This window comes from Leptonychotes weddellii, chromosome 4, assembly GCF_054177405.1.
Source record: "Leptonychotes weddellii isolate Sample4059 chromosome 4, ASM5417740v2, whole genome shotgun sequence".
NCBI lineage: Eukaryota > Metazoa > Chordata > Mammalia > Carnivora > Phocidae > Leptonychotes > Leptonychotes weddellii.
In genome coordinates, this window is record NC_138372.1 from 109,913,499 (window position 1) to 109,939,184 (window position 25,686).

At 36.7% G+C, this 25,686-nt stretch overlaps 2 pseudogenes; both read left to right on the plus strand.

The window, feature by feature from the left end:
* Positions 1-15,379, plus strand: part of LOC102731563 (large ribosomal subunit protein uL1-like) — a 34,826-nt pseudogene extending 19,447 nt beyond the window's left edge.
* Positions 15,380-21,008: 5,629 nt separating this feature from the next.
* LOC102731261 (ubiquitin carboxyl-terminal hydrolase MINDY-1 pseudogene) lies at positions 21,009-21,938 on the plus strand (annotated as a pseudogene).
* Positions 21,939-25,686: the final 3,748 nt, after the last annotated feature.

Genomic DNA, 25,686 nt, shown 5'->3' on the forward strand with positions numbered 1-25,686 from the left:
CAAGCAAGATGCAACATCAGCTAGTTTATAATTGAGAACCAGGGTAAGAGAAAACTAGGAAGAACTCTCCTAGAATTAGAATAAATCTTAAAGACTAGTCTCAAAACTATCCCTGTGAAGGGGCTCAAATTTAGTTGGCCTGTGGGGGCACTTATGTTCCAGAGTATTGTAAAAAACAGTAGCAAAATTAGCTGGCATTTAGTAGCCTAGCCCTGGGGTGACCAGAGAAAAGAAAGTCTAAGAGAGCCTGATAAAACCACTGTCATCTCAGGTGACTGTGCACATGCTCAACTTTGTACCCACTGAAGACTGATATCAGTGACTTCACACTGTGGGGAAACAGACTTTACTAAAATAGTCCAGGAAAGTAAACAAACAAATAAGCAAGCGAGCAGCAATAATAAAAAGCCCTTAAGAGGTGGGAGAGAGAGTATTTCGAGTTGCTACAGAATATAACTGAAAATTATGAGATATGCAAAGAAATAGGGAAGTGTGGCCTACACATGGAAACAAAAGCAAGCAATAGAAACTAATTGTGAGAGGGTCTAGTTGTCAGACTTAACAAAGACTTCAAAGCAGTCATCATAAATATGTTCAAAGAACTGAAGGAAATCACTCTTAAAGAAGTAAATGAAGGCATAATTACAAGGTCTCATCAAATAAAGAATATCAACAAAGAGAAAGAAACTTAAAAAGAACCAAATGGAAATTCTGGAGTTGACAAGATCACTGAAACAAAAAATTCTCTAAAGAGTCTCAACGGTAGATTTAAACAGGAAAAAGAATCAATGAGCTTAAAGACTTTACCTCATAGGGCATTATGTTAAGTGAGATAAGTCAGAGAAAAACAAATACTGTGTGATCTAACTTATGTGTGGAATCTGGGGGAAAAAAATAAAAATCTCATAGACTTAGAGATTAATTGCTGGTTGCCATAGGTGGGGGTTGGGAGCAGGACAAACCGGGAAAGGTGGTCAAAAGGTACAAAGTTCCAGTTATAAAATAAGTCCTGGGAATATATTGCACAGCATGGTAACTACAGCTAATACTGTATAATGTATTTGAAAGTTGCTAAGAAAGTAGATCTTAAAAGTTTTCATCATAAGAAAAAAAAATTGTTAACTATTTATAGGATGTTAATTAGACTTATTGTGGTGATCATTTCACAATATATACATATATAGAATTATTGGTATACACTTAAAAATAATACATGTCAATTATATCTCCACTTTTAAAAAAATAGCATGGCTGGGCTTGAGTGTTGGTAACTGGTAAGATAACTAAGTTAAGGGATATTTCATTGCTGGTGTGTACAGGATTTGGCATCTTCAAGAAAAAGAAGTATTGACTTATAGTTACCTAATTATAACATACAGATGCCTCTTCACAATGAAAATAATAATAAAGGAAGAAAGATCTCAAACCAGTAAGCTTTCTACCTTAAAACACTAGAAAAAGCAGAACAAATTAAACCTAAAGCAAGCAGAAGGAAAGAAATAATAAAGATTAGAGTGTGAATTAATGAAATGGAGAATAGAAATATAATAGAGAAAATCAATGAAATCAAAAAGTGGTTTTTTGAAAATATCAACAAAATTGATAAACCTTTAATTGACTGAACAGAGGCATGAAAGAGGGGACATTACTATTGACCTTACAGAAATAAAAGGATTATAAGGTAATACTATGAATAATTACATGCCAACAAATTTGTTAACTCTGATGAAATAGAAAAATTCTTGAAAATGAAGTATTGAAGTTTACTCAAGAAGAAATAGAAAATGAGAAAGGGCCTTTAACAGGTAAAGAGATTGAATTAATATATCAGGGATCCCCAAGACCACCCTAAGGACGAATGATTCACTAGGAGACTTTCAGGACTCAGCACATAATTGTATTCATGGCTATGAGGACACCATGGCTAATGAGAGGATGCTAAACACAATAAGCAAAGGGAAAAGGTGCATGTGGCAAAGCGCAAGGGAAACAAAGCATAAGTTTCCAAGGGTCATCTCTCACTGAAGTCATGAAGTGCATGCTTAATTCCCCCAACAAAAAGTTGTGACAACACATATGAAATGTTGATTAATGAGAGCTCACGAGAGACTCAGCATCCTGAGGCTGGTCATATAACAGCTTCTGCCTAGTACATATCAACATTACAGACTCCCAGAAGGAAAGCAGGTGTTCGGCATAAGCCACATTGTTTGTGCAAATAGGTAAGACACAGCGAGCCACTCTTACCAACTCTGGGAATGGTGGGAACCCTCCCCAAATCCAAGTGCCCAGATACCAGCCAACTGTAAGTTAACTTTCTTCTTAACAATTAGAAATTTTCTAATTTCTGCACAATTAAAAAATTTAAAGCTTTTCACAAAGCAAAGCCAAGATCCATTTTCCCCCACTGGTGCATTCCACCAAGCATTAAAAATAAATAAATAAAGCATTAACATCAAATTTTCACAGACCCTTTCAAAAAGAAGAGGAAAGAACATGTCTCAACTCATTATATAAGGCCAGTATTACTTTGATACCAAAGCCAGAAAAACACATCACAAGAACAGAAATCACCAACTAATTCTCTAGTGACTATCTATGCAAAAATTCTCCAAAAAACCCTTACACTGAGTCTTACTATTTGCAGAAGATATGTTCTATGAAGTCACTGAGAACCCTGAATTAGTGAATGCTGAGCCATTGCTCATAAGAGAAATACAGGGTTAGGTTCTCAAGAACCTCTGGTCATAACATTTTCATCAACTGATCAATAATAGCTTTGTTTTATGTGTGTTTCTGTTTAAAGGCACTTTATTTAATATATATTGCTGACTCATTAACATTGAACTCATGGCCAACAGCACTATAACTCATGCCTGAATAAAGCTTATCTAACAAGCATTTTCTCTGTAAGGCACATCACAGCCTTCTTGCACTTCAAAGCATTAGACAGCACTTGAGAATGAAAGTTGGAAGTCATTTTAAACAGCAAATCATCAACAAATGGCACAAATACATGGAAAATATGACACTAAATAGGCCACAAAAAGGATACTTGTTTAAAGTATGAAAGATGAAATAAGAAAGCAGATTATTGTCTTTTTCAACTTCAGCTTGAAATGTGCACCTTTGGGTAACAAATTTTTCACTGTTCAGTGCATGTTCACAAATGACCACAAAAGTGCCACAAATATTGATTTGGGGATTACGAGTAGATTTTAGTGAGTAAGTGAATTTGCAAATATGGAAACTGCAAATAATGAGGATTGATTGTACTAACAAAGAGATTCTAGCAACATATAAAAAGGATTCTACAACATGAGTAAGTGGGATTTATCTCAGGAATGCAAGTTGGTTTAACATCTGAAAATCAATTAATATAATACACCATATCAATGGAAAATTGGATAAAAGCCACACAATCATCTCAGTAGTTTCAGAAAAATCATTTGACAAAACCCAATATCCATTCATGATAAAAACATTCAACACATTCAACACAACTGAAAATGGGAGAGAGTTTCCTCAACCTGATAAAAGCATTTATGAAAAGCTACCATTATACTTAATGATAAAATACTGAATTCTCCCTAAGGTTAGCAGCAAGAAAAATATGTCCTCTCTCACTACCTTTATTCAACATTGTACTGAAGTTTCTAGCCAGGTCAATTAGGCAAGAAAATGAAATAAAAGGCATCCAGATTGGAAAAGAAAAATAAGATTAACACTTTTTACAAGTGACATGATCTTATACATAGAAAATCATAAGGAATTAACTAAAAATATCATTAGAACTAATAAATGAATTCCACATATTTGCAGAGTTCACTTCATATACAAAAATCAATACACTAGAAATAAACAATTTAAAAATGAAATTAAGAAAAACAATTCCATTTATTATGTCATCAAAATGAATGAAATACTTGGGAATAAAATTCTAAAATAAAGACAGAACATGTACTCTGAAAGTACTAAACACTGTTGAAAGAAATTAAAGAAGATCTAAATAAATTCAAAGACATTCTGAGTTTCTGGATCAGAAACCTTAATATTGGTAAAATGGCAATACTCCCCAAATTGCTTTACAGATTCAATGTATTACACCTAAAAGCCCCAGCAGGATTCTTTTTAGAAACTAATAGGCTATTCTTAAAATTCATATAAAAATTCCTGGTACCCAAAATAGGCAAAAGTCTTGAAATGGAAGAACAATGTTGGAAGATACACTTCACAATTTCAACACGTAAAACAAAGCTATAGTTATCGAGAAGGTGTGGTACTAGAATAAGGGTAGACACAAAAATCAATGCAATAGAATTGAGAGACCAGAAATAAACTCTCACATGAACAGTTTAGTTAATTTTGGACAAAGGTACCAAGACAATTCAATTGTGAAAGAACAATCGTTTTTGGCAAATGGTATTGAGATAACTGATTATTCACATGCAAATAATAAAGCTGGACCACTGCCTCACACCACACAAATGGATCATAAACCTCAATGTAGGAGTTAAAACTATACAATTCTTAGAAGAAAACAAAGGAGTAACCTCATGAATGTTGGCCAGCCAAAGCCTTCTTACATATGACATTAAAGTAAACGTGAGAAGAGAAACAACAGATAAACTAGACTTCATCAAAATTAAAGCATTTTGTGTTTCAAAAGATATATCATCAAGATAATAAAGGCAGCTCACAGAACAAGAAAACATATTTACATATATACATTTGATAAGGGATTCCTATCCAGAGTATGTAAAGAAATTTATAACTCCGTAGTAAAAAGATACATAACACAACTTTAAAGTGGGCAAAGGATCTGAATAGCTATTTCTCCAAAGAAGATATACAAATGACCAATAAACACAATGAATGACAGTTATTCAACACCATTAGTCATTAGGAAAATAGCGTTCCTGGGGCAACCGCAAGTCTTTGAGACGGACACTGAAGAGCAGGCTCGGAGAGGACCTGGTGCAGGCACTGGGACTGAGCAAGGGTCCTGGCCTGGAGGTATGAAGGCGCTGCCTCCAGGACACCTACCTACCGGGGCCCCAGCCTGCAGTACAAGAGACTAAAGAGTGAGGAGGGATCAGCAGAATTTGGGCCTCTTCTCAACCCCAGGGCCACTCTGTGCCCAGTGGACAGTGCCTTGAGCAGTATTAGCTGTGCATGCCTGTGTGCAAGTGTGTGTGTGTGTGTGTGTACACGTACTTGTATGAGCTCCCTAAATACGTGGAGTATAATAAAGTTTTCCTAGCCAAAAAAAAAGGAAAATATAGATCAAGGCCACAATAAGATACCACTTCGCATACAGTTGGATGGCTAAAATAAAAAAGACATATTTTAAAAAACTTGGCAAGGGAATGAAAAATTGGAACCCTTGTACACTGCTGGTTGGAATATATACTGTTGCATCCAACTTTGGGAACTGGGCTGGCAGTTCCTCAAGATGTTCCTCTAAACATAGTTACCATATGACCTACCATTTCAACTCCTAGGTATATACCAAAAGAAATGAAAACATATGTCCATGCAAAAACTTGTACACAAATATTCCTAAAAGCATTACTCACTTCAGCCAAAAAAAAAAAAAAAAAGGAAACAACCCAAATGTCTATCAACTGATCAGTGGATAAATAAATATGTCATCCTCATACAATGGGATATTATTTGGCAATAAATGGCCAAAATACTGATTCATGCTACAAGACGGATGAACATTAAAAACAGGCTAACTGAAGGAAATTAGTCACAAAAGACTACATATTGTATGATTTGTGTAAAATGCCAAGAATACAAAAATCTGTAGAGACAGAGAGGTCAGCAGTTGTCTCTAGCTGAGGTATGGGAGAGAAATGAGAAGTTACTGCTAATGAGAACAGGTGTTTATTTAGAGGTGATGAAATGGTTTACAGTTGGTTTTGGTGATGGTTGTAAAAGGCTGTGAGTATAAAAACCGTTGAACTGTATACTTTAAATGTGCTAGGTGTATGAGATGTGAGAGCCCAAAAAAGCTGTTACATATATATTAGAAACATCAGATACTTTTCTTTATACCCGTCCATGTCAAAGTCTGACAATATCTAGTGCTAGCATAGATCTCAATGCCATTCCCTAGTGCACACTCTAATCACTATTACATAGATTACTATGAGTAATCTACTACAGAAACTCTTTCCAGTTTTGATGAACCATCTGTTGCAATATTAATTTTATTAAAATACTATTTTCATTAAATCACTCCCTTGCTCGATATCAATAAATCTCTAATCTCCACAGTCTGCCATTTAAGACTCATAATCAACTGGCCGTTGTTACCCATCATGTTAGGCAGAATAACAGACTCTCAAAGATGTCCATATCCTAATTCCCCAAACCTTTAAATATGTTACTTTTCATGGCAGAAGAGACAGTGCAGACATGATTAAATTAAAGTTCTTGAGATTATCCAGGATTATCCAGTCTGGCCCAATGTACTCACAAGCATCCCTCTAAGTGAAAGAGGGAAGCAAGAGAGTCAGAGAAAAGATGCCACAAAGGGATCAGTGGTTGGAGAGATGTGTGCCACAATCTAAGGAATGTGGGCAGCCTCTAGAAGCAAAAGAGACAAGGAAACAGTTCTGCCCTAGAGCCTCCAGAAGGAACGAGACCCTGCTGACCCATTTTTTTTTTTTACTCTGACATTCAGAGCAGTAAGATAATAAATTTGTATTGTTTTAAGCCGATACATATGTGGCAATTTGTTATAACTGATAAGAAATGAATACACCCATGCAGCCATCTTACTATGGTTTTTTTTTGCTCTTTTCACATCTCTGACATGAATGACCCTTCTCCACTTATCTGGAAATTCCTTTCTTTTCCTTACTGCCGACACAGGAATTTCTGCCTGAATACAAAAACCCTTAACTTTCTTCGCACTAACTCCACCTCCATGGAATTTTAATTCTGACTAGAGATTTCTTCAGAATGTACTTTTGTCATCTACAAATTACTAACACATGCATTATCTAGGGACAATCATTGATTTTAAAGTTAGACACGGAAGGCATGTGGCACATCAGATGGAAACAATGTAGTGTAGTGTTAGTGTGCTGAAGGACCAACTTTTTCCCCAAAAGCCCTGATTTACAGTGTTTACTGATTAAATGCTCCCAAGGAGACTGATTTCAATCATCATATCGTACACCTTAAACTTACACAATGTTATATGTCAATTATATCTCAATAAAGCTGGAAAAAAAATAAAAGACTACCAGTGGTTTGACCACCAGATCACAAAATCCCTGAATATTTAATAATATTTATAATATTTAATAATATCTTTAGTGAGCTGTCTCAAAGCCATCAGATTCTTCTCTTAGTTCTTTCTTTCCAAACTATGGTTATAAATGTGTTCTCAAGTACAGAAAAAATATGCTTATTTTTTGGCTCTATGCCTAATGGCACTTAATAACTATTTCTGAGTCTTTGACCATTTACTAGGTAAGGACTCACTTACCAGTGGGGAGGTCTTTTCCCTACCATTAACTTGCATTGGTATTCATGAAAATACCTTACACTCCTGGAGAGGGAATTTCTCCCTACATCCCACTCGCTATCACATCTTTTACACAGTTGTAGAAATATTTTTAGTCAATAAAGAAAACAATTAACAATCATTAAGTTTAAAAGTAAAAAAAAAAAAGAGAGAGGGTAAAAGTCTCAAACTCCCAATTATCAGCTACATGAATAGAACGTGGTCATTTATCATCAGTGGAGAGGAAATCAGGCATTCTGTAGCTGTGCAGAGCCTTGGTACCACCCACCGCAGGCCACAGTTCTTTCCCAGTGTGTGCCTTCTTTATTATGTCCCCCACTGATTTGATTCATGTTCATTCACTGGACAAATACTTGCAGACTCTCAAGAATGCTCAAAACAGGAAGCAGAGATATTTTTCAGGGCCACCTGGGCACTCACTCTGCTTTCCCACTCCCGCTCCTCACCTCCACTCTATTAGTTTTCTAGTGCTTCACCGTAACCACAAAATTAGTAGCTTAAGACAATACCCATTTGTTACTGTATAATTCTGTTGGTCTAAAGTCAAGCATAGTATGGCTGAGCTGAGCTTTCCCTTATGATATCACAAGGCTAGAATCAAGGTGTTGGATAAACTGAGTTCTCATGGGGGAAGCTTGAAGAAAAATCCAGTTCCAAGACCATTCTTATTATTGGCAGAATTTAGTTCTTGCAGTTACGGGACTGAGTTTCTGTCTTCTTGCTGTTCCTAGTTGGCTGGGGCTGCTCTAGGATCCTAGACATCATCAAAATTCCTTGCAACATAGCTTCTTCATCTTTAAGTCAGTAATGGTATGTCAAATCTTATGGACCGAATCTCTGACTTCCTCTTCTGCAACCAGATGGAGACAACTCTCAGTTTTTAAAGGACCTGTGGTTAGCTAAGTCTCACACAGATAATCTCTTTAAGGTCAACTGTGCCATTTAACACAAGCTCATCACAGAAATAAAATTCATCATATTCACAGTCCTGGGGATTATTCAGGGCTCGTACATAGAAGAAAGGAAGACAAAATTTTGAAGGTCATCCTTAGTCTTTCCGATGCTGACCTTGGTTTCAAGAACAGGATAAATTGATATGGTAAATATAAAGAGAAACATGTAGATTATTAGCATACATTCTTGCAGAATGGAGCTTCCCAAATCCAAGATCCTAATCTGGGCCAAAAGTGTTACCAGAAACTATGTTCTGCTTTTAGGATCACAGTGAGCCATGGGAAGCTACACTGGTAAGTGAGATTTACACAAGGTAGCCACATCAATTTTTATAAAATTTCATTTATATAGATAATTAAATCAGGATCTTAATTTACTTCAGGGCAGGAGGCGGTTTCTGGTCTAGAACACCAGAATCATTGCTTCAGTTGGTGTCAAAAGGGAGATGAGACACCTGTAAAGACAGAAGTAGATGCTTCTTGTTTTCGTGAGGCTTGTAGTCTAGTAAGAAACATACACGAGGAAATAGCTGATAAGAAGAAAATGCGTTGACTATGTCCTAGGCAAAGGGAGCAATTTATGCAAGTGCCCAAAGAAGAAAAAGGGTATAGTGCATTGGAGGACCTGCAAGTGTCCCAATATAATTGGAAGGTGAAGGAGGAATGGAAGCAGCAGCTAAGAGGTGAGGCTGGAGAAGCAGGTAAGTGAAAGTTCATGGAGATCCAAATACACTACATAAAGGTAATTGAGCCTAAAAGTAACTGGGAGTCCAGCAATTCCATAAATAGGAATTTGTTCTAAGGAGATAATAAATCAATAAAGATTCATGGATGAGAATATTTACTACAGCATAATATAAAAGCCATCCATGTTCCCTCCCCCATAGAAATAAACAGTGTTCATCAAAAGGGGATTGATAAAAGTATTGATGGCATTGGCTGCCTTAAAAATGATGATATTCATTCCATTTCATTGACATGGAATAACACTGTATTAAGAATAAGAATATGAAGGAGGAGTAAGAGAAGTAGCATAGTATTCATTATGCACCAGGCAGTGAGATCAGCTCTTAACCAAGTATTGTTACGTCCGATCCTCTCAACAATCCAATGAGGTAAAAACTGCAATTGTTCCTATTTTATAAAAGAGGAAACTGAAGCACAAATGGGTAGATGAACTGCCTAAGTCCACACATTTTTTAGAAGCAGAGCCAGGAATAAAACCCATGCAGAGGCAGAATAAACCAATCTATGTTTCTAACTTGAATTCTGAAAAACAATAAAATACAAGGGGAAAAGGGAAACAAGGAATGGGAGAGGACAAGGAAAAGGAGGGAGAGAAACAGGGAGGGAGAAAGAGAAACAGAAACAGAGAATGAACAATGATCACCAGAAAATCTTAAGAGTAGTTATCTCTGAGTTGTAAGATTTTAGGTAATTTTTTCCTTCTTCCTATTTTTCTGAGTTTGGATTTTTACAGAGAGCAATTTGATTTTTTTTAATTAATAGACTTTTTCAAAAAATCAGTTTTCAGTTTACAGATAAACTGAGCAAAAACTACAGAATTCCAATATACCTCTCTCCTCCCTCACATGTTTCTATTATGAAAGCCTTGCATTAGTATGGTACATTTCTTATAATTGATGAGCCAATATTGGCACACTATTATTAACTAAATTCTAGAGTTTACATTACCATTCACTCTTTGTGTTGTACATTCTGTGGGTTTTGACAAATGAATAATGTCATGTATCATCATTACATTATCACACAGAAAAATTTCTCTGCCCTAAAAATTCAAAATAAATTCTGAAAGGCAAATAATCATCACACATATAAAGGATTTAGGGTAAGTGTAAGAGTCAAGTTTAGTCCGATTTCCCTGAATCTAGTCATTTCTGTCATACAGGGATATGCTCTCATTTTGCAGAGGGAGGTCCTATATAAGTTGTTTCTCTCTCTGCCTTGTTCTTTAAACTGATTAACTGTAAGTTCAGGGAGTTGCATTCTTTTATGATGGGCAAATCAAGCACAAGAAGAGCAAAGCCCTACAATGCCCCAAATCCTCTTGATATTGATGCCCATACAAGTCCTTCCAGTAGGTCTTAGGGAAGAATTAAAACTCAATGAAATTATCATCTGTCGCCACAGTGTTAGGTTTCTGTACTTTTTGTTCAGTTTATCCATAAGCCTGAAACTGCTCTTTTACTTAAGGATATAGAACTGGAGTAACATTTTGATCCACGGCTAAAAGAAAAGTTATATGTAGGAAACACTGAAGTGTTTCCTTATTTGTCTGATTTATTAGAGAGTTTTAGGGAAGGAAGAAATACAGTTTCCTCTGTATTTCCTCTGTGTACAGCTCACATTTTTGGTTCCTTGTATTTGGATACTATTTTTATAATGTTATTATTTATGATATTGTCTTTGTGCAAAACATTAGAATATTTATCAGAATTTTCTTTATCTTTAATATTTATCAGAATTTTCTTTATCTTTAATATTTATCAGAATTTTCTTTATCTTTAGAAAATGTTGATTTTCTGTTGTTCATTGAATACCAGTGAAATTTAAATTTTTTTCTATGTCCTTAGAACAACTTACCACAATTTTAGCTTTTATGAACTAGAATTTTATATACAGTTAGCTATTTATTTTTTTTTTATCAGTTTTGCCTCCATCCCTTGTAATTTTTCTCTTTTTACATTGTGGATGATTTAGGACATTCAAGCAAATGAACTAAAGCAATTGTGGAAGTGGGTTAGAGACTAATATATGATAGTGGACATTAAGGGGAGGAATAAAGAATAAATCTATAGTAACAAGAAACACATACAAAAATTCAGGCAGATTATCCAAGTAAAACGTAAATGCCTTTGAATTAAATTTCTCACTTTAGGTAATGAAAAATTGAGGGCTTCAGTGTATTGAAGGTATGGTAAGTTCTGCAAAATTAGTATACCTTCAGTGTATACTGCAACTCAAATGGAAAACATAATCATAGGATGGGTGCCTAATTAATTAAACAAGAACAAAAACATACCATCGCTTAGAAAAGTAAGGGTAATACCTTACCATAAGAATTTTTTTAACCCAATAGCTATAAACTTCACTGATGCATCATGTAGTAGCAGGAGTATATTTGCCAGTGGAGAATGTGTCTAAAAGGAAAAGTGAGTAAATTCCTTGAGCCTTTTATAAAAAGAAAAAGAAAGAGAGAAAATTAGGAGCAGATAAAGGGTACACCAAATTTACCTATAAATCTGACCCGGAAAAAGTTTGTCTTGAGTATGGACTTTTGAACAATCACTGGCCACTTTTTGCCCCTATTCAGCTGCTTCCCAGTGATTCCCAGAGCAATAGCTGAGTTCACAATTATCTCCTGAACTAGAGGCATCTCTACCCAACTGCCAACAGTACAACATTTCCACTCAGATCCCTAATGGGATTTCAGACTCAACAGGATCCAAACCAAACTTTTTGTCTCTTCTTTGCCCTACTTTGATTCAGATTGTCTCCTACTTCTGCATTCTGGGAGTATTAGACAACATTTTGCCATTTGCACAAGCTGGAAACATAGAGGTCATCTTGCATTCCTCCTTTTCCTCTCTATCCATCTCATCATGAAATTATGACAATGCTGCTTTTATTAATTTCACCGGTCTGCCCTGCCTTCACATCCTGTCAGCTGCCTCCTTCTAGCTCAACTACCTGCTCTCCTCTGCACGGATCCTCGCTTTATTCTGTATGTTCTCCTTTGTTCTATTTCCCCACAGATAATCTTTCATGCACCTTTTCAAAAACCCTTTAATGATTCCTTCTATAGGTTGATAAAGACCACATCCCTTTGAACAGAAAGCTACTTGTCATTGCTTCCAACATCTTACCTGTCCAAGACTCTCCTGAAACCCTATGCATCGGTGTAGGGAACTAGTTGCCTTTCATGGAGCATATTACATTTGGTAACACCTTTGAGACTTTGTTTAAGTCATGTTCCTTTTCCAGAAGATCCTTTTACTTCTTTTCTATCTGATGAACTAGCCATTAAACAAGTCTCAGACACTACTCCAATTTGAGCTGATCTTTACACATGCACAAAGATGAATCACTGACCACACTGGATTGTAATTGCTTGTTTGCTATGTGCTACATGAGAGCAGAGACCAGTCTTCTCCTCCCCTGTCCTCAGAAACCCCTGCTAAGGTTCTACAATGAGCAAGGATTTCATAATTATTTATTGAGAGAATAAAATGTTTACGACAGCCAGATTCTGAAGGACTTTGAATAACACAAAAAGGAGTTTTACTCTATAGACAGAGCTGTGAAGCATAGGAGGGATATAATCAAATCTATGTGTTAGAGAGAAAACTTGGGTAGGAGTAATGAATGGGCTAAAGATGGGATATATTTGTTGCAGGGTTGGCAGAAATGTCTGGAGACATTACTATGGATTTATTGGGATATTAGGTTGAAGAATGGGAGTATGATTCATGCAATATTGTATGTCAGGGCTGAATTACATTCTGAATATACAGTAAGAAAAAAATAAGAACTCTTAATCTGCTTCATATCCATGTCATATCCTATCCAGTATTGCAATTCTGGTAACAGATATTAGGCAGGAAAGCATGATTACCATACTTTATAGTAATTAAGCAGATAAAGGACTTATGCATTTATTCCAAAAATACTTCTAACTTCTTATAATACTGTAATATGGCTGGATCAATCATAAATTTATAGAAACCAAGTTGTACTTGTTTATATTTAAGCTCTTGGAGCAATATTTTCCATGGTTTGACATGTTATTCTAGGATTTGGTGAAAGTATCCATGAAGATAAAGAATAAATATTAAAAAATATTTTTTTTCTAAATTAGTAAAAGAAGATCACCAAATTTTCAACAATGAATTATCATATTAATGCCCAGAATTTCTGCCAGAAATTTTTTAACTTCATCTCAAGTTTTCTTAGATATGAATTATAATATTTAATCAAAAAATTCTGTAAAGATTTAATCTAAACAAATTTCAAATAAGCTCATGATGTTTTCCAACATTTTATAACACAACCAAATTAAAAGACCATCCTCTGCTATTTTACAGAATTCGAACTTCCAAAGTAGTAAGGCTCAGGTAGGGCACATACTTCCATTAGAAAATGGATGAAAATAAAGTAAAAGTTCAGAAGAGTCAATAAAAATTTTACTGCTTCATAATATCCACATTATTTGTCAGAATATCTCTAAAATCCATAAGATTTTTTTCTGCAAAGCAGGTATAATTAGATATATTTTATCTATCTTACACATTTAATATAAAAGAATGAAAGACTTTCATACAATTCTAAGCTTTAATATGGAATTACTATTATCACCATTATCCTCATTTATGAGAAAAATAGATTGTGGTGAGGTAAGAAAGGTTAAGATAACACATTAAAAGTAAAAAAGAAATAATTCTCCTAAATTACATAACCTATAAGTAAATATACTAGAAATAGGGTAACTGCATTTCAAGGGGTCAGCACTGAATCTATTTTGTTCCATGAAAGGTTGTTTATGACAATCAATATTGCCACTCATTTTTGATGATCTTTTGTGTCCTCTGTGCCTCACATTAAATGCATCAACATGTTTGATTTTTAATTTAGGCTTGTTAAAGTAATTTAGTTTAACCTTCACTGAGGAAAAGCTATTATTTGCAATGACAGTGAATGCTATTTGGCCTCTAAGGGCAAATGGGACTGTCAGCCACATTGTCAAGGTTTGACTTGACACAGTCAAGGAGCTAGTGAAGAGGGAGAATGGTGGGTTCCAGCTTTTAACAACATTGGGTGGTGGTATGCTGTGGATACATGTTGCTTTTTAGTTAGTTGCTGCTGTTGTTCATTTTTCTAAATTCATCACCTATTTTTGATTCTGTGAAAGTTTCCATTCTTCTCTTTATCACTTAGGGTAAATACCTCAGTCATGTTTGATTCTTCTGTCTTCCATAGCACCCATTCCAAATCATGCCAATCCACATTTCATGTCTAATCCAAATGTCCTCATCCTAATTCAAACTTTTGTCCCTTCACAAAATTGTGTTGTTTTCCAAAACATCATAATTGATCCCTCACCTTTACTTTCTGTGTGAGCCACACCACCAAATAGATTAACACTACGTTAATCTTTTAAAAAGTCTCATTTCCAATCATGTCTCCCCAGATCTTTAGTGTCTTATATAATCTACAAACTAATGCCTAAAATTCTTTGCCTACTCTTTTCTGGTTATTGTAGCATGAGGCACCATGAGCAGCAAAGTCTCCCATGACACCTGTAAGAGGCTCACAGGAAGTTTTTGCAGATGGTGGAGCTGCAGATCAGCTTGAAGAACTATGACCCTCAGACAGACAAACGCTTCTCGGAAACTGTCAGGCTTAAGTCCACTTCTCGCCCCAAGTTCTCCATATGTGTTTGGGGGGACAGCAGGACTGTGATGAGGCAAAGGCTGTGGCTATTCCCCACATGAACATTGAGGCGCTGAAGAAACTCAACAAAAATAAAAAAAAAATTAGTCAAGAAGCTGGCCAAGAAGTTTTTGGCTTCAGGATCCCTGGTCAAGCAGATCCCATGAATCCGGGCCCAGACGTGAAGAAGGCTGGCAAGTTCCCTTCCTTGCTGATGTACAACGGGAACATGATGGCCAAAATGGATGACGTGAAGTCCATGATCAAATTACAGATGAAGAAGGTGCTGTATCTGGCAGTGGTCATTGGTCACATGAAGATAACAGATGATGTGTACAACATCCACTTAGTCAATTTCCTGGTGTCATTGCTCCAGAAGAATTGGCAGAAGATCAAGAGCACCATGGGCAAGCCCCAGAGGCTGTACTAAGGCATAGCTTCATAAAACCTAGTTCTACCAAAAAAAAAAAAAATCTTTGCCTAATATCTATGCTTTTTCATAATTCACTCAAGCCTTTTAGTCTTCCTTAACCTATGTTCCTTTAGGCACATGGGACTTACTGATTATATCTATCACTAACTTCCATTGGTTATTGATAATATAGGATACCTAGAAAAAATAATTCCTATGCTAGAAAAATCAATCCATATTTCTAGTAACTAAAAGAACAGGTGTGTGTCTGTGTGTGTGCGTGCATGCATTGTTCTATAAAGGTAATTTAAAAATTCAAACAATTTCAGGAACTTCTAAATATTGTTAAACTTTACAAAAGTTGGACTTCATTTATTTAGTTGTTTATTGTCTGTCTACTGCCCCTCATTCCACTAACATATAAACTCCATGAGAGCAAATATCTTGGCTCTCTTGTTTACCATTATATCCTTAATCTCTAGATTAGAGCACAGAGTCTAGTAAACATCAATAAGTATCTGTTGAATAAATGAATGTATCCCCAGTACTTGGTGGAGTGGATGGTGTTTAGTAAGCAATCAAGAAATATTGATTAAATGGAAAAATACTAAATAACAAACATTAAGGAATAGCAGAGTAGGGTCAATGTTAGGAATATGTGTGAATATTTTCAATATCCTTTTAAAGACCCCTTAGCACGATTACCATAAATTTTGGAGTTAACATTTCACTCAAGACACTGTTTCTTAGGGAACAAATACTCAGGCACCAGTAGGGCATGTGAAGTTAAAGGACAATGTGGGTGCCCCTGTCCCTCAGCAGACCAACTCTCTTTGGCTAGAGTTCAAAGTAGCTGGTTGGATTGAAAGACAGAACAGGGAGGGAAGGTGGGTACAGTCTTTGGTAACCAATTCAGAAGATTCAGAGAACAAACCAACAGGCAGGACTTATTATATAATTGTAGCTGAGCAAAAAATGAAAATGCAGGGTCCCTTGTTAAAAATAAAAAGGATAAAAGTGTCATTAAAGGTAATAAAATATAAAACTTGTTCCTTTCTCTGCGGTTTCTTTATTGACCTGTCATGTTGCATTTATTTACTATTTAATGATACCCTCACTCACCATGGAAATACTTACCCAGAAAGTGCAGACCCTTGCAGGAGCCCAGGGACCCCACTTGCAAGGGTCTGCCGGCTACCACAGCCAGGACGCCTACGTAAAGCCACCTGGTAGACCCACAGACCTGGGCGTATAGGGAAGTCAACCTCCCCTTCCCACCACTGATGCCCAACACACAGTGGACCTGCCAGCATCCCTCCCTAGAGATTGGAGCTCCTGTACCTGAACACCCTGTACTCCTGGACCCCATTGGATGGGTGACAGGATCAATACGACTGAGTTGCCTACCGGAACAGGGGTACTGCTGCCATTCCCTGCCCTGAAACACCACTGGGCATGTGCCCCTGACTCCAACCCGCTCCAGGTCCTTGCCCAGGCCCCACAGAGGTCAAAGGGGGATGGAGAAATGAGTGTCTCACATGGGTGGCCACCCCAGGCAGAGGGCATCAGCAGTCATGGGGCAGGGATGGGAGGAGGGCCCAGGGCATGAGGGAGCAGAGGACAGGGAGTTGGGAGCTTGCCTGAGAACACATCCTGAGGAGGAGGACAGCGTGTGAGCCAGGCTCCAAGTCCTGGCCACATGCTCCACTGTCCTAGATCACTTCACTCACAAGATGTAAATTTACAGATAAAATTCTTAAGGATTTCAAGACCAGAGAGCAAAGCATTAAACCCCAACAGTGGGACTTTTCTGAATGTGTGTGACCACTCTGGCCCATGAAGATGGCCTGGGAGCAGATATCCAAAGGGAAACAAGGCCAGGGGCCAGGCCAGGTCTTCAGGCTCCTGACAGGACAGTGAGGGGTAGAGCTAAGGGGTGGAGCACAGGGTTTCATTCTAGTGGGTGGCCCACATCACTCCAACACTTCCAACTGCACTGTCTAATCTCTGTACAGACTTAACATGTGCTGTGGTTTCTGATTTCTATTGCAGATGAACTGGGTGTAGTTGCTATAAGCCAATGACTGTAAAAGAAAAGGAAAAGAAGCTGGAAAGATAGCAAAGTGTTTGGTTCAGACACTTAAAGAGAATGAAGGAAAGGAAAAAAAAGAGAACAAAGACAAGCTTCCCTGGGAGAGGTAATACTTATTTGAATCATGATTTTCTGGCTTTGCAAAAGATGACATCTTACATGCATTTAACTACCACCACTCAGTTGTGTAATGGGAAGCTGCTTACAAGATGGGAGCTCTCTCAAAGGAGAAGGCATCCTTAATATTTGTTGAGTGCAGTCTGTGTGTTAGGAACTTTGTAAACATATTTGGTTTTCACACACACACACACACACACACACACACTCTCTCTCTCTCTCTCTCTAAAGCAGACATTATCTTCATTTTTCAGTTAAAGATGTGGAATTCAACAGTTATTCTAGGTCAATTATTATTCTGGTCAAGAACAAGTAGCTAGTAAATGGAATGGGAGGAGAGGAGGCAGGACAGAAAAAAATGTGTTTTGTACTTAGATTTTCCTCAATAAGCACATGAAAGTTGCATAGTCCAAAAATAAAATGTAAAAAAAGTTAGAATAAATAATAATCATCTATTTGTACCAGGGAAGTTAGGTTTATGAAGACACAAAGCAGGTAATATTCAAATTCATTAGACTGCTGTTATATTATTCATTATTCTTTTTTTCCCTTCACAAATCACTAAAGAGAATATTTCAGAAAGGAAATAAATCTCTTTTAGACCAATATATTTTACCTTACGTAGTTATATATGCAGAATAAAAGCAGTGCCCATAGCAGGAAGTAAAGGTAGAGCTGATTATTATATTTTTCTTTGCAAGTGTGTTCCCCACATATATTTTACCAAACATTCTAAAAAGCTCATAATAGAGAATTCTGAAAGTGCTTTAATTTATAAGTTACCTATAATTGTACTTTCTCCAGGGAATTTGTCCCATTTTAAAATATTTAATTAGCATCCTTGACTCCTGAGTTTTTCTACCTAAAATTATTTAGAGATCTTTAGAATGTGTGTGTGTGTGTGTGAGCATGTGTATGTAAAATGCAGGAACGTTTACTTTAATAACTCTTGTCAAATTGAGAATATTTTAATTCATTTTTTTTTTAAAGAAAACAAGTCCATTTTGAAAAGCTCTTCCTCAGTTACAATTCTGAAGAGATGGCATATTGGTTCAATTAAAGCAAAATTGGTTGAAGATATATAAATATACATATATCAAATATATAATATTTGAGCTGAAATCTCAAGTCATACAAGTCTATTGAAGAGGTTTTATTAATTTCAAAATACTTAAAAATTTAAGTTTGCTTAAAATTCCAAATGGAGAATTTTGAAAAACAGAACATTTTTACAAATAAAATCTCAGTATATTTTCAAAAAATTCTGAAAAAAAAAATTTGTCTTACAAATATGTTAGGGCGGGGCACCTGGGTGGCTCAGTCAGTTAAGCGGTGGCCTTCAGCTCAGGTCATGGTCCCAGGGTCTTGGGACCAAGTCCAGCTCCCTGCTCAGCGGGAAATGTGTTTCTCCCTCTCCCTCAGACCCTCCACCTGCTTGTGCTGTCTCTCCCTTTCTCAAATAAATAAATAAATTATTTAAAAAAAATGTTAAGGCTTCTGGGGCAAATGGTCAAAACATCTTACCTCATGTAAGACATATTAACCATAAAAAATCCTAATTTTAAAATGAAAAATCAAATCTCTATAATTTATTGATTGCCAAATTTTAATTAACATATTTCTATTATCAACACCAGGAAATTCAATATTCTCCATTTTAGTGAGAAAAAGGAAGCCATCATCAATACACTAGTATTCATCTATAACACCCTTGATTCACTAAATCTGGGGTTGTTTGCCACCGTTGTTACCATTTTGCTAGAATAATTCAAGGTATGGTGCTATCTGGTTTCAATATCAATTCTAAAAACACTAATGTGGTTCATTTCTTAGGCATAATAATAAAAAGACATAGAAGAATTTGGAGTTGTGTTCATTTAATAGCTATGAATTACAGCCCCTGTAATTTGATATCTAAGTAATATTCAATGATAGTTCTAAACCAACTATCTGTTGTCTCTTACTCAAAGTATATCATCAGGGTTCCTGAATAAATAGCCACAATAGAAAGGAAATCCCTGTGGCAGAAATTAAGAAATAAACTACAGGAAGGATTAACCTCCATCCTCCCATGCTTTTATCTCTAGCATGCCTCAAAACCAAAGAGAGAAGGCCTAACCATTAAAAAAGATTAAAGGTGTTAATTAGACTGAGAGATAGAAACCTATCACCCTTATGTCAGGCAGACCAGACTAAATCTTCTAATGGATTAAAACGCACACACACACACACACACACAGAGGAAGTATTTTATCTCTACTGAAATTCTGTTGATGATGGTCTCATGTACATTTGGAAACAATTTTTGTTGAAATTGATTATAAATTTTGGACAATATTTTTATAAGTACAGTCATTTCCACCATTCCTATCAAAATTGTTTGATAGTAAAATGTAACTATATGGGGCTTAGAAGAGTAATCAAACTTCATATCAATGAAATTCAGAACTGCCAATTCTCACATCTCCTTCAATTGAGCCCATTATGAAGTTAGTATTAGATGATGTAGAGATTCTGTTGTTTTTCTTTCATGAGAAACCCAGTATATGTTAATCACATATATAACTATGTGACATCTCAAGATGGATTTGAAGTCTTTTACTGTTAGTTGTTAGAAGAAGGGAAAATTATTGTCCGAGATAATAAGTACCTTTTAAGTAAGTCATTTTGTCTCTTTATATTTTATTATCTTAAAATTTATATATTTCCATTGTTAAAATATAAGGAAAAACACACACATGTATTTTATATAGCATAAAATATGCCTATAATGTTAATGTGTTTATACACACATATACATGCATACATATGTATGCATAAATATATACATATATGTGTAAATATGTATTCTATATGTATATACATCCATGTGTATATGTCTGTATGTACATGTGTCTGTGTATACACATATATGCACACACATGTATTTTAGGTTCTATAACAGAAGATGAAATGTTCTCTATATTCTCTCTCTCAAATGTTAAATATTTTCATTTTACTATACTTTAAAGGTAATGTGAAAGATGATGAGGCTAGAAATCAAAATAAGTTATGTGAACTAACAGCATTTAAACATTTTTTAGACAATTATCAAAAAAAGCATTGAAAACATTACTTTAAAGGAGCACTTTGAGCACACTGTAAGAGCCAATAAAACCCAAAGTAATAATTTTATATAAAGATGCCATATCTATGTCATATATGCATATATATACACATGCATGTGTGTGTACAGTATGTACGTATATATACACACACACACATCATTTGAGTTCAAATAAGGGAAGTGATCTAAAATATTTTAAAAACTATTTTCAATATAATTAGTTGAACTAGCATCTAAATCATATGTTATTAGGCTTTTTATTTAGTAAACTCGTCTAGTACACATCATTAAAGTGGCATTTACTGTCTCTATTTAGCTAGATGTTAGATAAGCTCATGGCCCATCTTGGAGACTGCCTCCTGTCCATCAATCCCCAGAAATCGGAGGGACTTCAGCTTCATTTCCAGCACACTGTGCATGATGCAATGACGATGCTGCCTAAACTGGCCACAGGTCTGGATGTCACTGTGCAATTCACAGGTGTCTCAGATTTTGAGTATACATTTGAGTACAGGATCTTTGCCCTGCTAGGCATAGCTCTACACTATGGCCGGCTTGTTGATCCCCAGACTTCTGAGGCTGGGAAATTGAGTTGTAACCAGCTGGTAGAGAAGATCTTCACCTGCAAGTACTCCAGCAACACCAGCCTCATAACAGACAGCCCGATTGCAGAGCAGTTCCCGGAGCCCATCGACACAGCTAGGACTTACCATGGTCTTTGGGGGCTAATGGCAGCTGCCAAGAAAAGTGAACTTAGTGTCTTTTTTTAAAACAAGCATTTTAGTACTATGACTAAGCATGACAGTCACTTGTACCTAATGGTCACGACCAGGACCTTCTACAAGAGGAGCAAGTGGTATAGGAAAGCTGCACAGTGTGGATGGAGACAGCTGCCTTTGTGACTCTGACTTGCACCTAAGTCCTTCCCTGGGTAGGTTGGCCTGAAGCAAAAAGTGGGAGCAGCCACAAGGCACATTGGGCTTTAGCATCTCGGAGCTGCTTGGCCCAGCAGCTTCAGCAAGAGGAGTATATATGGCAACAAGCAGTCCAGCCTGCACCAGTGTGAGCCCCATCACTGCAGAGGAGCCACATCTGGATGCACAGCTGGGGAGAGTGGGCAGAGGCTGAAGGAAGAGGCAGACTGGGTCCTCCTGTGGGCCTTCCCAGGGCTAAGCTGCCCGGCTCCTTCTTTCAGAGGCTATGGCCATTTTGCTTGCTCCCCCAGGTCAACCTGTGAGATATGCCAGGTAACTTATTCATGAACTGTTGGGGATCAGAGCATGCGGTAAATATCAAAGTCAGACCCAGGAAAACTTACTGAATGCTTATTATAGATGGTTTGAGTTATCTTTTAGTCCTCATATCTCAAGGCAAGAAGTACCATTTCTATCATCTTTTTATAGATGAGGATGCTGAGACACAGAGGAAAGCAATAGTTGACTCAAAATTACCCAGCTAGTAATAGTAGAACTGAAATTCTAACCTGGCTTGTCTGACTCTAGATCCCAAGCTCTTAACTCCTATACTATGGCTTCATCCCATATTACTTGGGAAAAAAATTGCTAGCTAAATAGAGACAGTAAATGCCACTTTAATGATGTGTACTAGATGAGTTTACTAAATAAAAAGCCTAATAACATATGATTTAGATGCTAGTTCAACTAATTATATTGAAAATAGTTTTTAAAATATTTTAGATCACTTCCCTTATTTGAACTCAAATGATCAAAGAATTTTTACCTAATTATCTTATCAGTACATAGCTGTCATAGCTTGGTATGGCCCACTCAACAAGGTGACCAATGAATTAGAATCACTGTACACTGAAAAATAATTATCATAGATTTGACAAATTTCTTAGCTTATCAACTTACAGATTTACAGCATCAGGTCAACACTGGATGCAAAATTCAGCCCATTGTTTCACTAACAAAGAATAAAGACCTATGATCAGAAACCTTGCGCTGTGTAAATTTAGTATGCAATATCTCTGCACACTAAGCTAATAGTGGGCTCTGTAGAAATACACTGGCACCCCAATTCTCCTGACCTTTCTCGTGGACAGCTGCCCTAACCTACCATGGCTCTGATCACTAGAATCCAATGGAACAGGGAGATTTCATCACACTTGAACTCACTTTCTTACGCTGTGCCTTTTGACTGTTTCAAGGGCTAATGCTCAGCTAGTCAGGCCTTCAAGCCAGTGATCTGACATTTTGAGATAATAATTAAAAGAGAGCAGGCACTTTCATTTTAATAAGCTTACTTCCAACCTTCAGGGAGAACCTCAGCTGATCCAAACCCAAGAGAAATATGCTTGGGTTTCTCTTCTTTTTTTCTGTCTCTGACTCTTATACCCAATCTTGACATTACACATGAAAATAAAAGCCAAATAGTATTTGCAGTGATTGTAAACAACCCGATTTTCCTAATAAGGGAAGGAAAACAAAATGTACAAAGCCTAATAAATCTCAGACCTATGTTTGGTGGTTTAATTCTAGTTTGACAATAATACATAGTTGGTAGAATTTTGCTTTACATATACGAAAAATGCAGCTCTTTCAAGCAACATACAGAAGGTTTTTTTTTTTTTTTTTTTTTTTTGAGAGAGAGAGAAAGAGAGAGAGCACAAGTTGGGGGAAGGACAGAGGGAGAAGGAGAAACAGACTCCTCTCTGAGTAAGGAGCCCAGGGTGGAACTCAATCCCAGGACCCCGGGATCATGACCTGAGCTGAAGGCAGACGCGTAATCGACTGACACCCAGGCACCCCTGGAAAATTTTTTTTACGTGAACATTGTTCAGTGGTATCTGCCCTCCACTTAGCAGCTACTTAAGAGAGTAGCTTCCATTCACTGCTTTTGCTTCCTCACTTCCTATTTGTCAACCAGTGATATTTTGGCTTCCCCATTCACCTTCATTAAGATTGTTCTCAAAGGCTCATGTTTGTCGGGCACATTCATGACATTTGTCAATAAATTCAATGGTTCATTTTCAGTCTTACTTTAATTGGGATTTGACACCTCTGTCCTATATTTGTGCATATATGAATAACATCCATACCTATATACATATCCTTGGTCTTACAACATCAAGTCCACCTATCTAACTACTAACTGGGCATTCTGTGGATTTTCCATATTCAACTAAAATGCAACATACTTCAAACTGAACTCATCTTCTTTCCTTCCAAAACCTCTTCTATCATAAACTGTAAATTGTCCTATCGTTTACATAAAAACAGAAGTTAAAATTACCAAGTTACATAAAACAGAAATAAGGGCATCATTTTTTACTGTTTGCTTCCCTCCCAATCATTCACGTGTTAATTCTGATGAATTATTTAATACCCCACTCCTGTCCATTACCTACATTTACTGAGGTCACCAATATCTTTTACCTACAATTTCTCAATGGCATCCAACTTTCTAACTATTTTCTACTGCAGCCAGAATGATGTTTCTAATTTTCAAAATAATGCATGTCGTTCTTCTGCTTAGAATTCTGTACTAGTTTCACATTGCTCTTGGAATCAAAATCCTTAGCTTCTGTACTCTAAACCTGTTATATCTTCTTCTTAGGTCCCTAACTAACTTTTTCCATTCCATCTTCATCTTCCCAAATACCTTTGCATTGTTCATACTATGTTCTACTCATCTTTACGTCTAAATTTCAACATACAATCAATAAATCTTCCATAACAACTAAGTCTGAATGAGAAGCTAGACTGACCCATATTATTGCCCCGTGATAACATTTATCACACTAAATCCTAGTTGCTTCTTCAGTAGAAGACAGCTTTTTTTTTTTTTAAAGATTTTATTTATTTATTTGAGAGAGAGAGAGAGAAACAGCATGAGAGGGGATAGGGTCAGAGGGAGAAGCAGGCTCCCCGCTGAGCCGGGAGCCCAATATGGGACTCGATCCCAGGACTCCGGGATCATGATCTGAGCTGAAGGCAGTCGCTTAACCAACTGAGCCACCCAGGCGCCGAAGACAGCTTTTTTTTAAATTTAAATTCGATTAGCCAACATAGAGTACATCATTAGTTTTGGATGTAGAGTTCAGTGATGCATCAGTTGCATATAATACCCAGTGCTCATCACATCACATGCCCTCCTTAATGCCCATCACCCAGTTACCCCATTCCCCCCCACTCACCTCCCCTCCAGACCTTTAGTTTGTTTCCTATAGTTAAAGTCTCTCATGGTTTGTCTCCCTCTCTTGTTTCTTCCCATTCAGTTTTCCCTCCCTTCCCCTATGATCCTCTGCACTGTTTCTTATATTCCACATATGAGTGAAACCATATGAAAATTGTCTTTCTCTGATTAACTTATTTCACTCAGCATGATACCCTCCAGTTCCATCCACATAGATGTAAATGGTAAGAATTCATTCTTTTGATGAATTATATATATACCACATCTTTACCCATTCCTCTGTCAATGGACTTCAGGGCTCTTTCTTCTTTGGCTATTGTGGACATTGCTGCTATAAATATTGGGGTGCAGGTGCCCCTTCGGATCACTACATTTGTGTCTTTGAGGTAAATACCTAGTAGTGTAATTGCTGGGTCATAGGGTAGCTCTATTTTTAACTTCTTGAGGGACTTCCATATTGTTTTCCAGAGTGGCCACACCAGCTCGCCTTCCCACCAACAGTGTAAGAGGTTTCCCCTTTCTCTTCATCCTCATCAATATTTGTTGTTTCCTGACTTGTTAATTTGAGCCATTCTGACTGGTGTGAGGTGGTATCTCATTGTGGTGTTGATTTGTATTTCCCTGATGCCGAGTAATGTGGAGCATTTTTTCATGTGTCTGTTGGCCATTTGGATGTCTTCTTTGGAGAAATGTCTACACATGTCTTCTGCCCATTTCTTGACTGGATTATTTGTTTTTTGGGTTTTGAGTTTGATAAGTTCTTTATAGATCTGGGATACTAGCCCTTTATCTGATATGTCATTTGAAAATATCTTCTCCATTCTGTCAGTTGTCTTTTGGTTTTGTTGACTG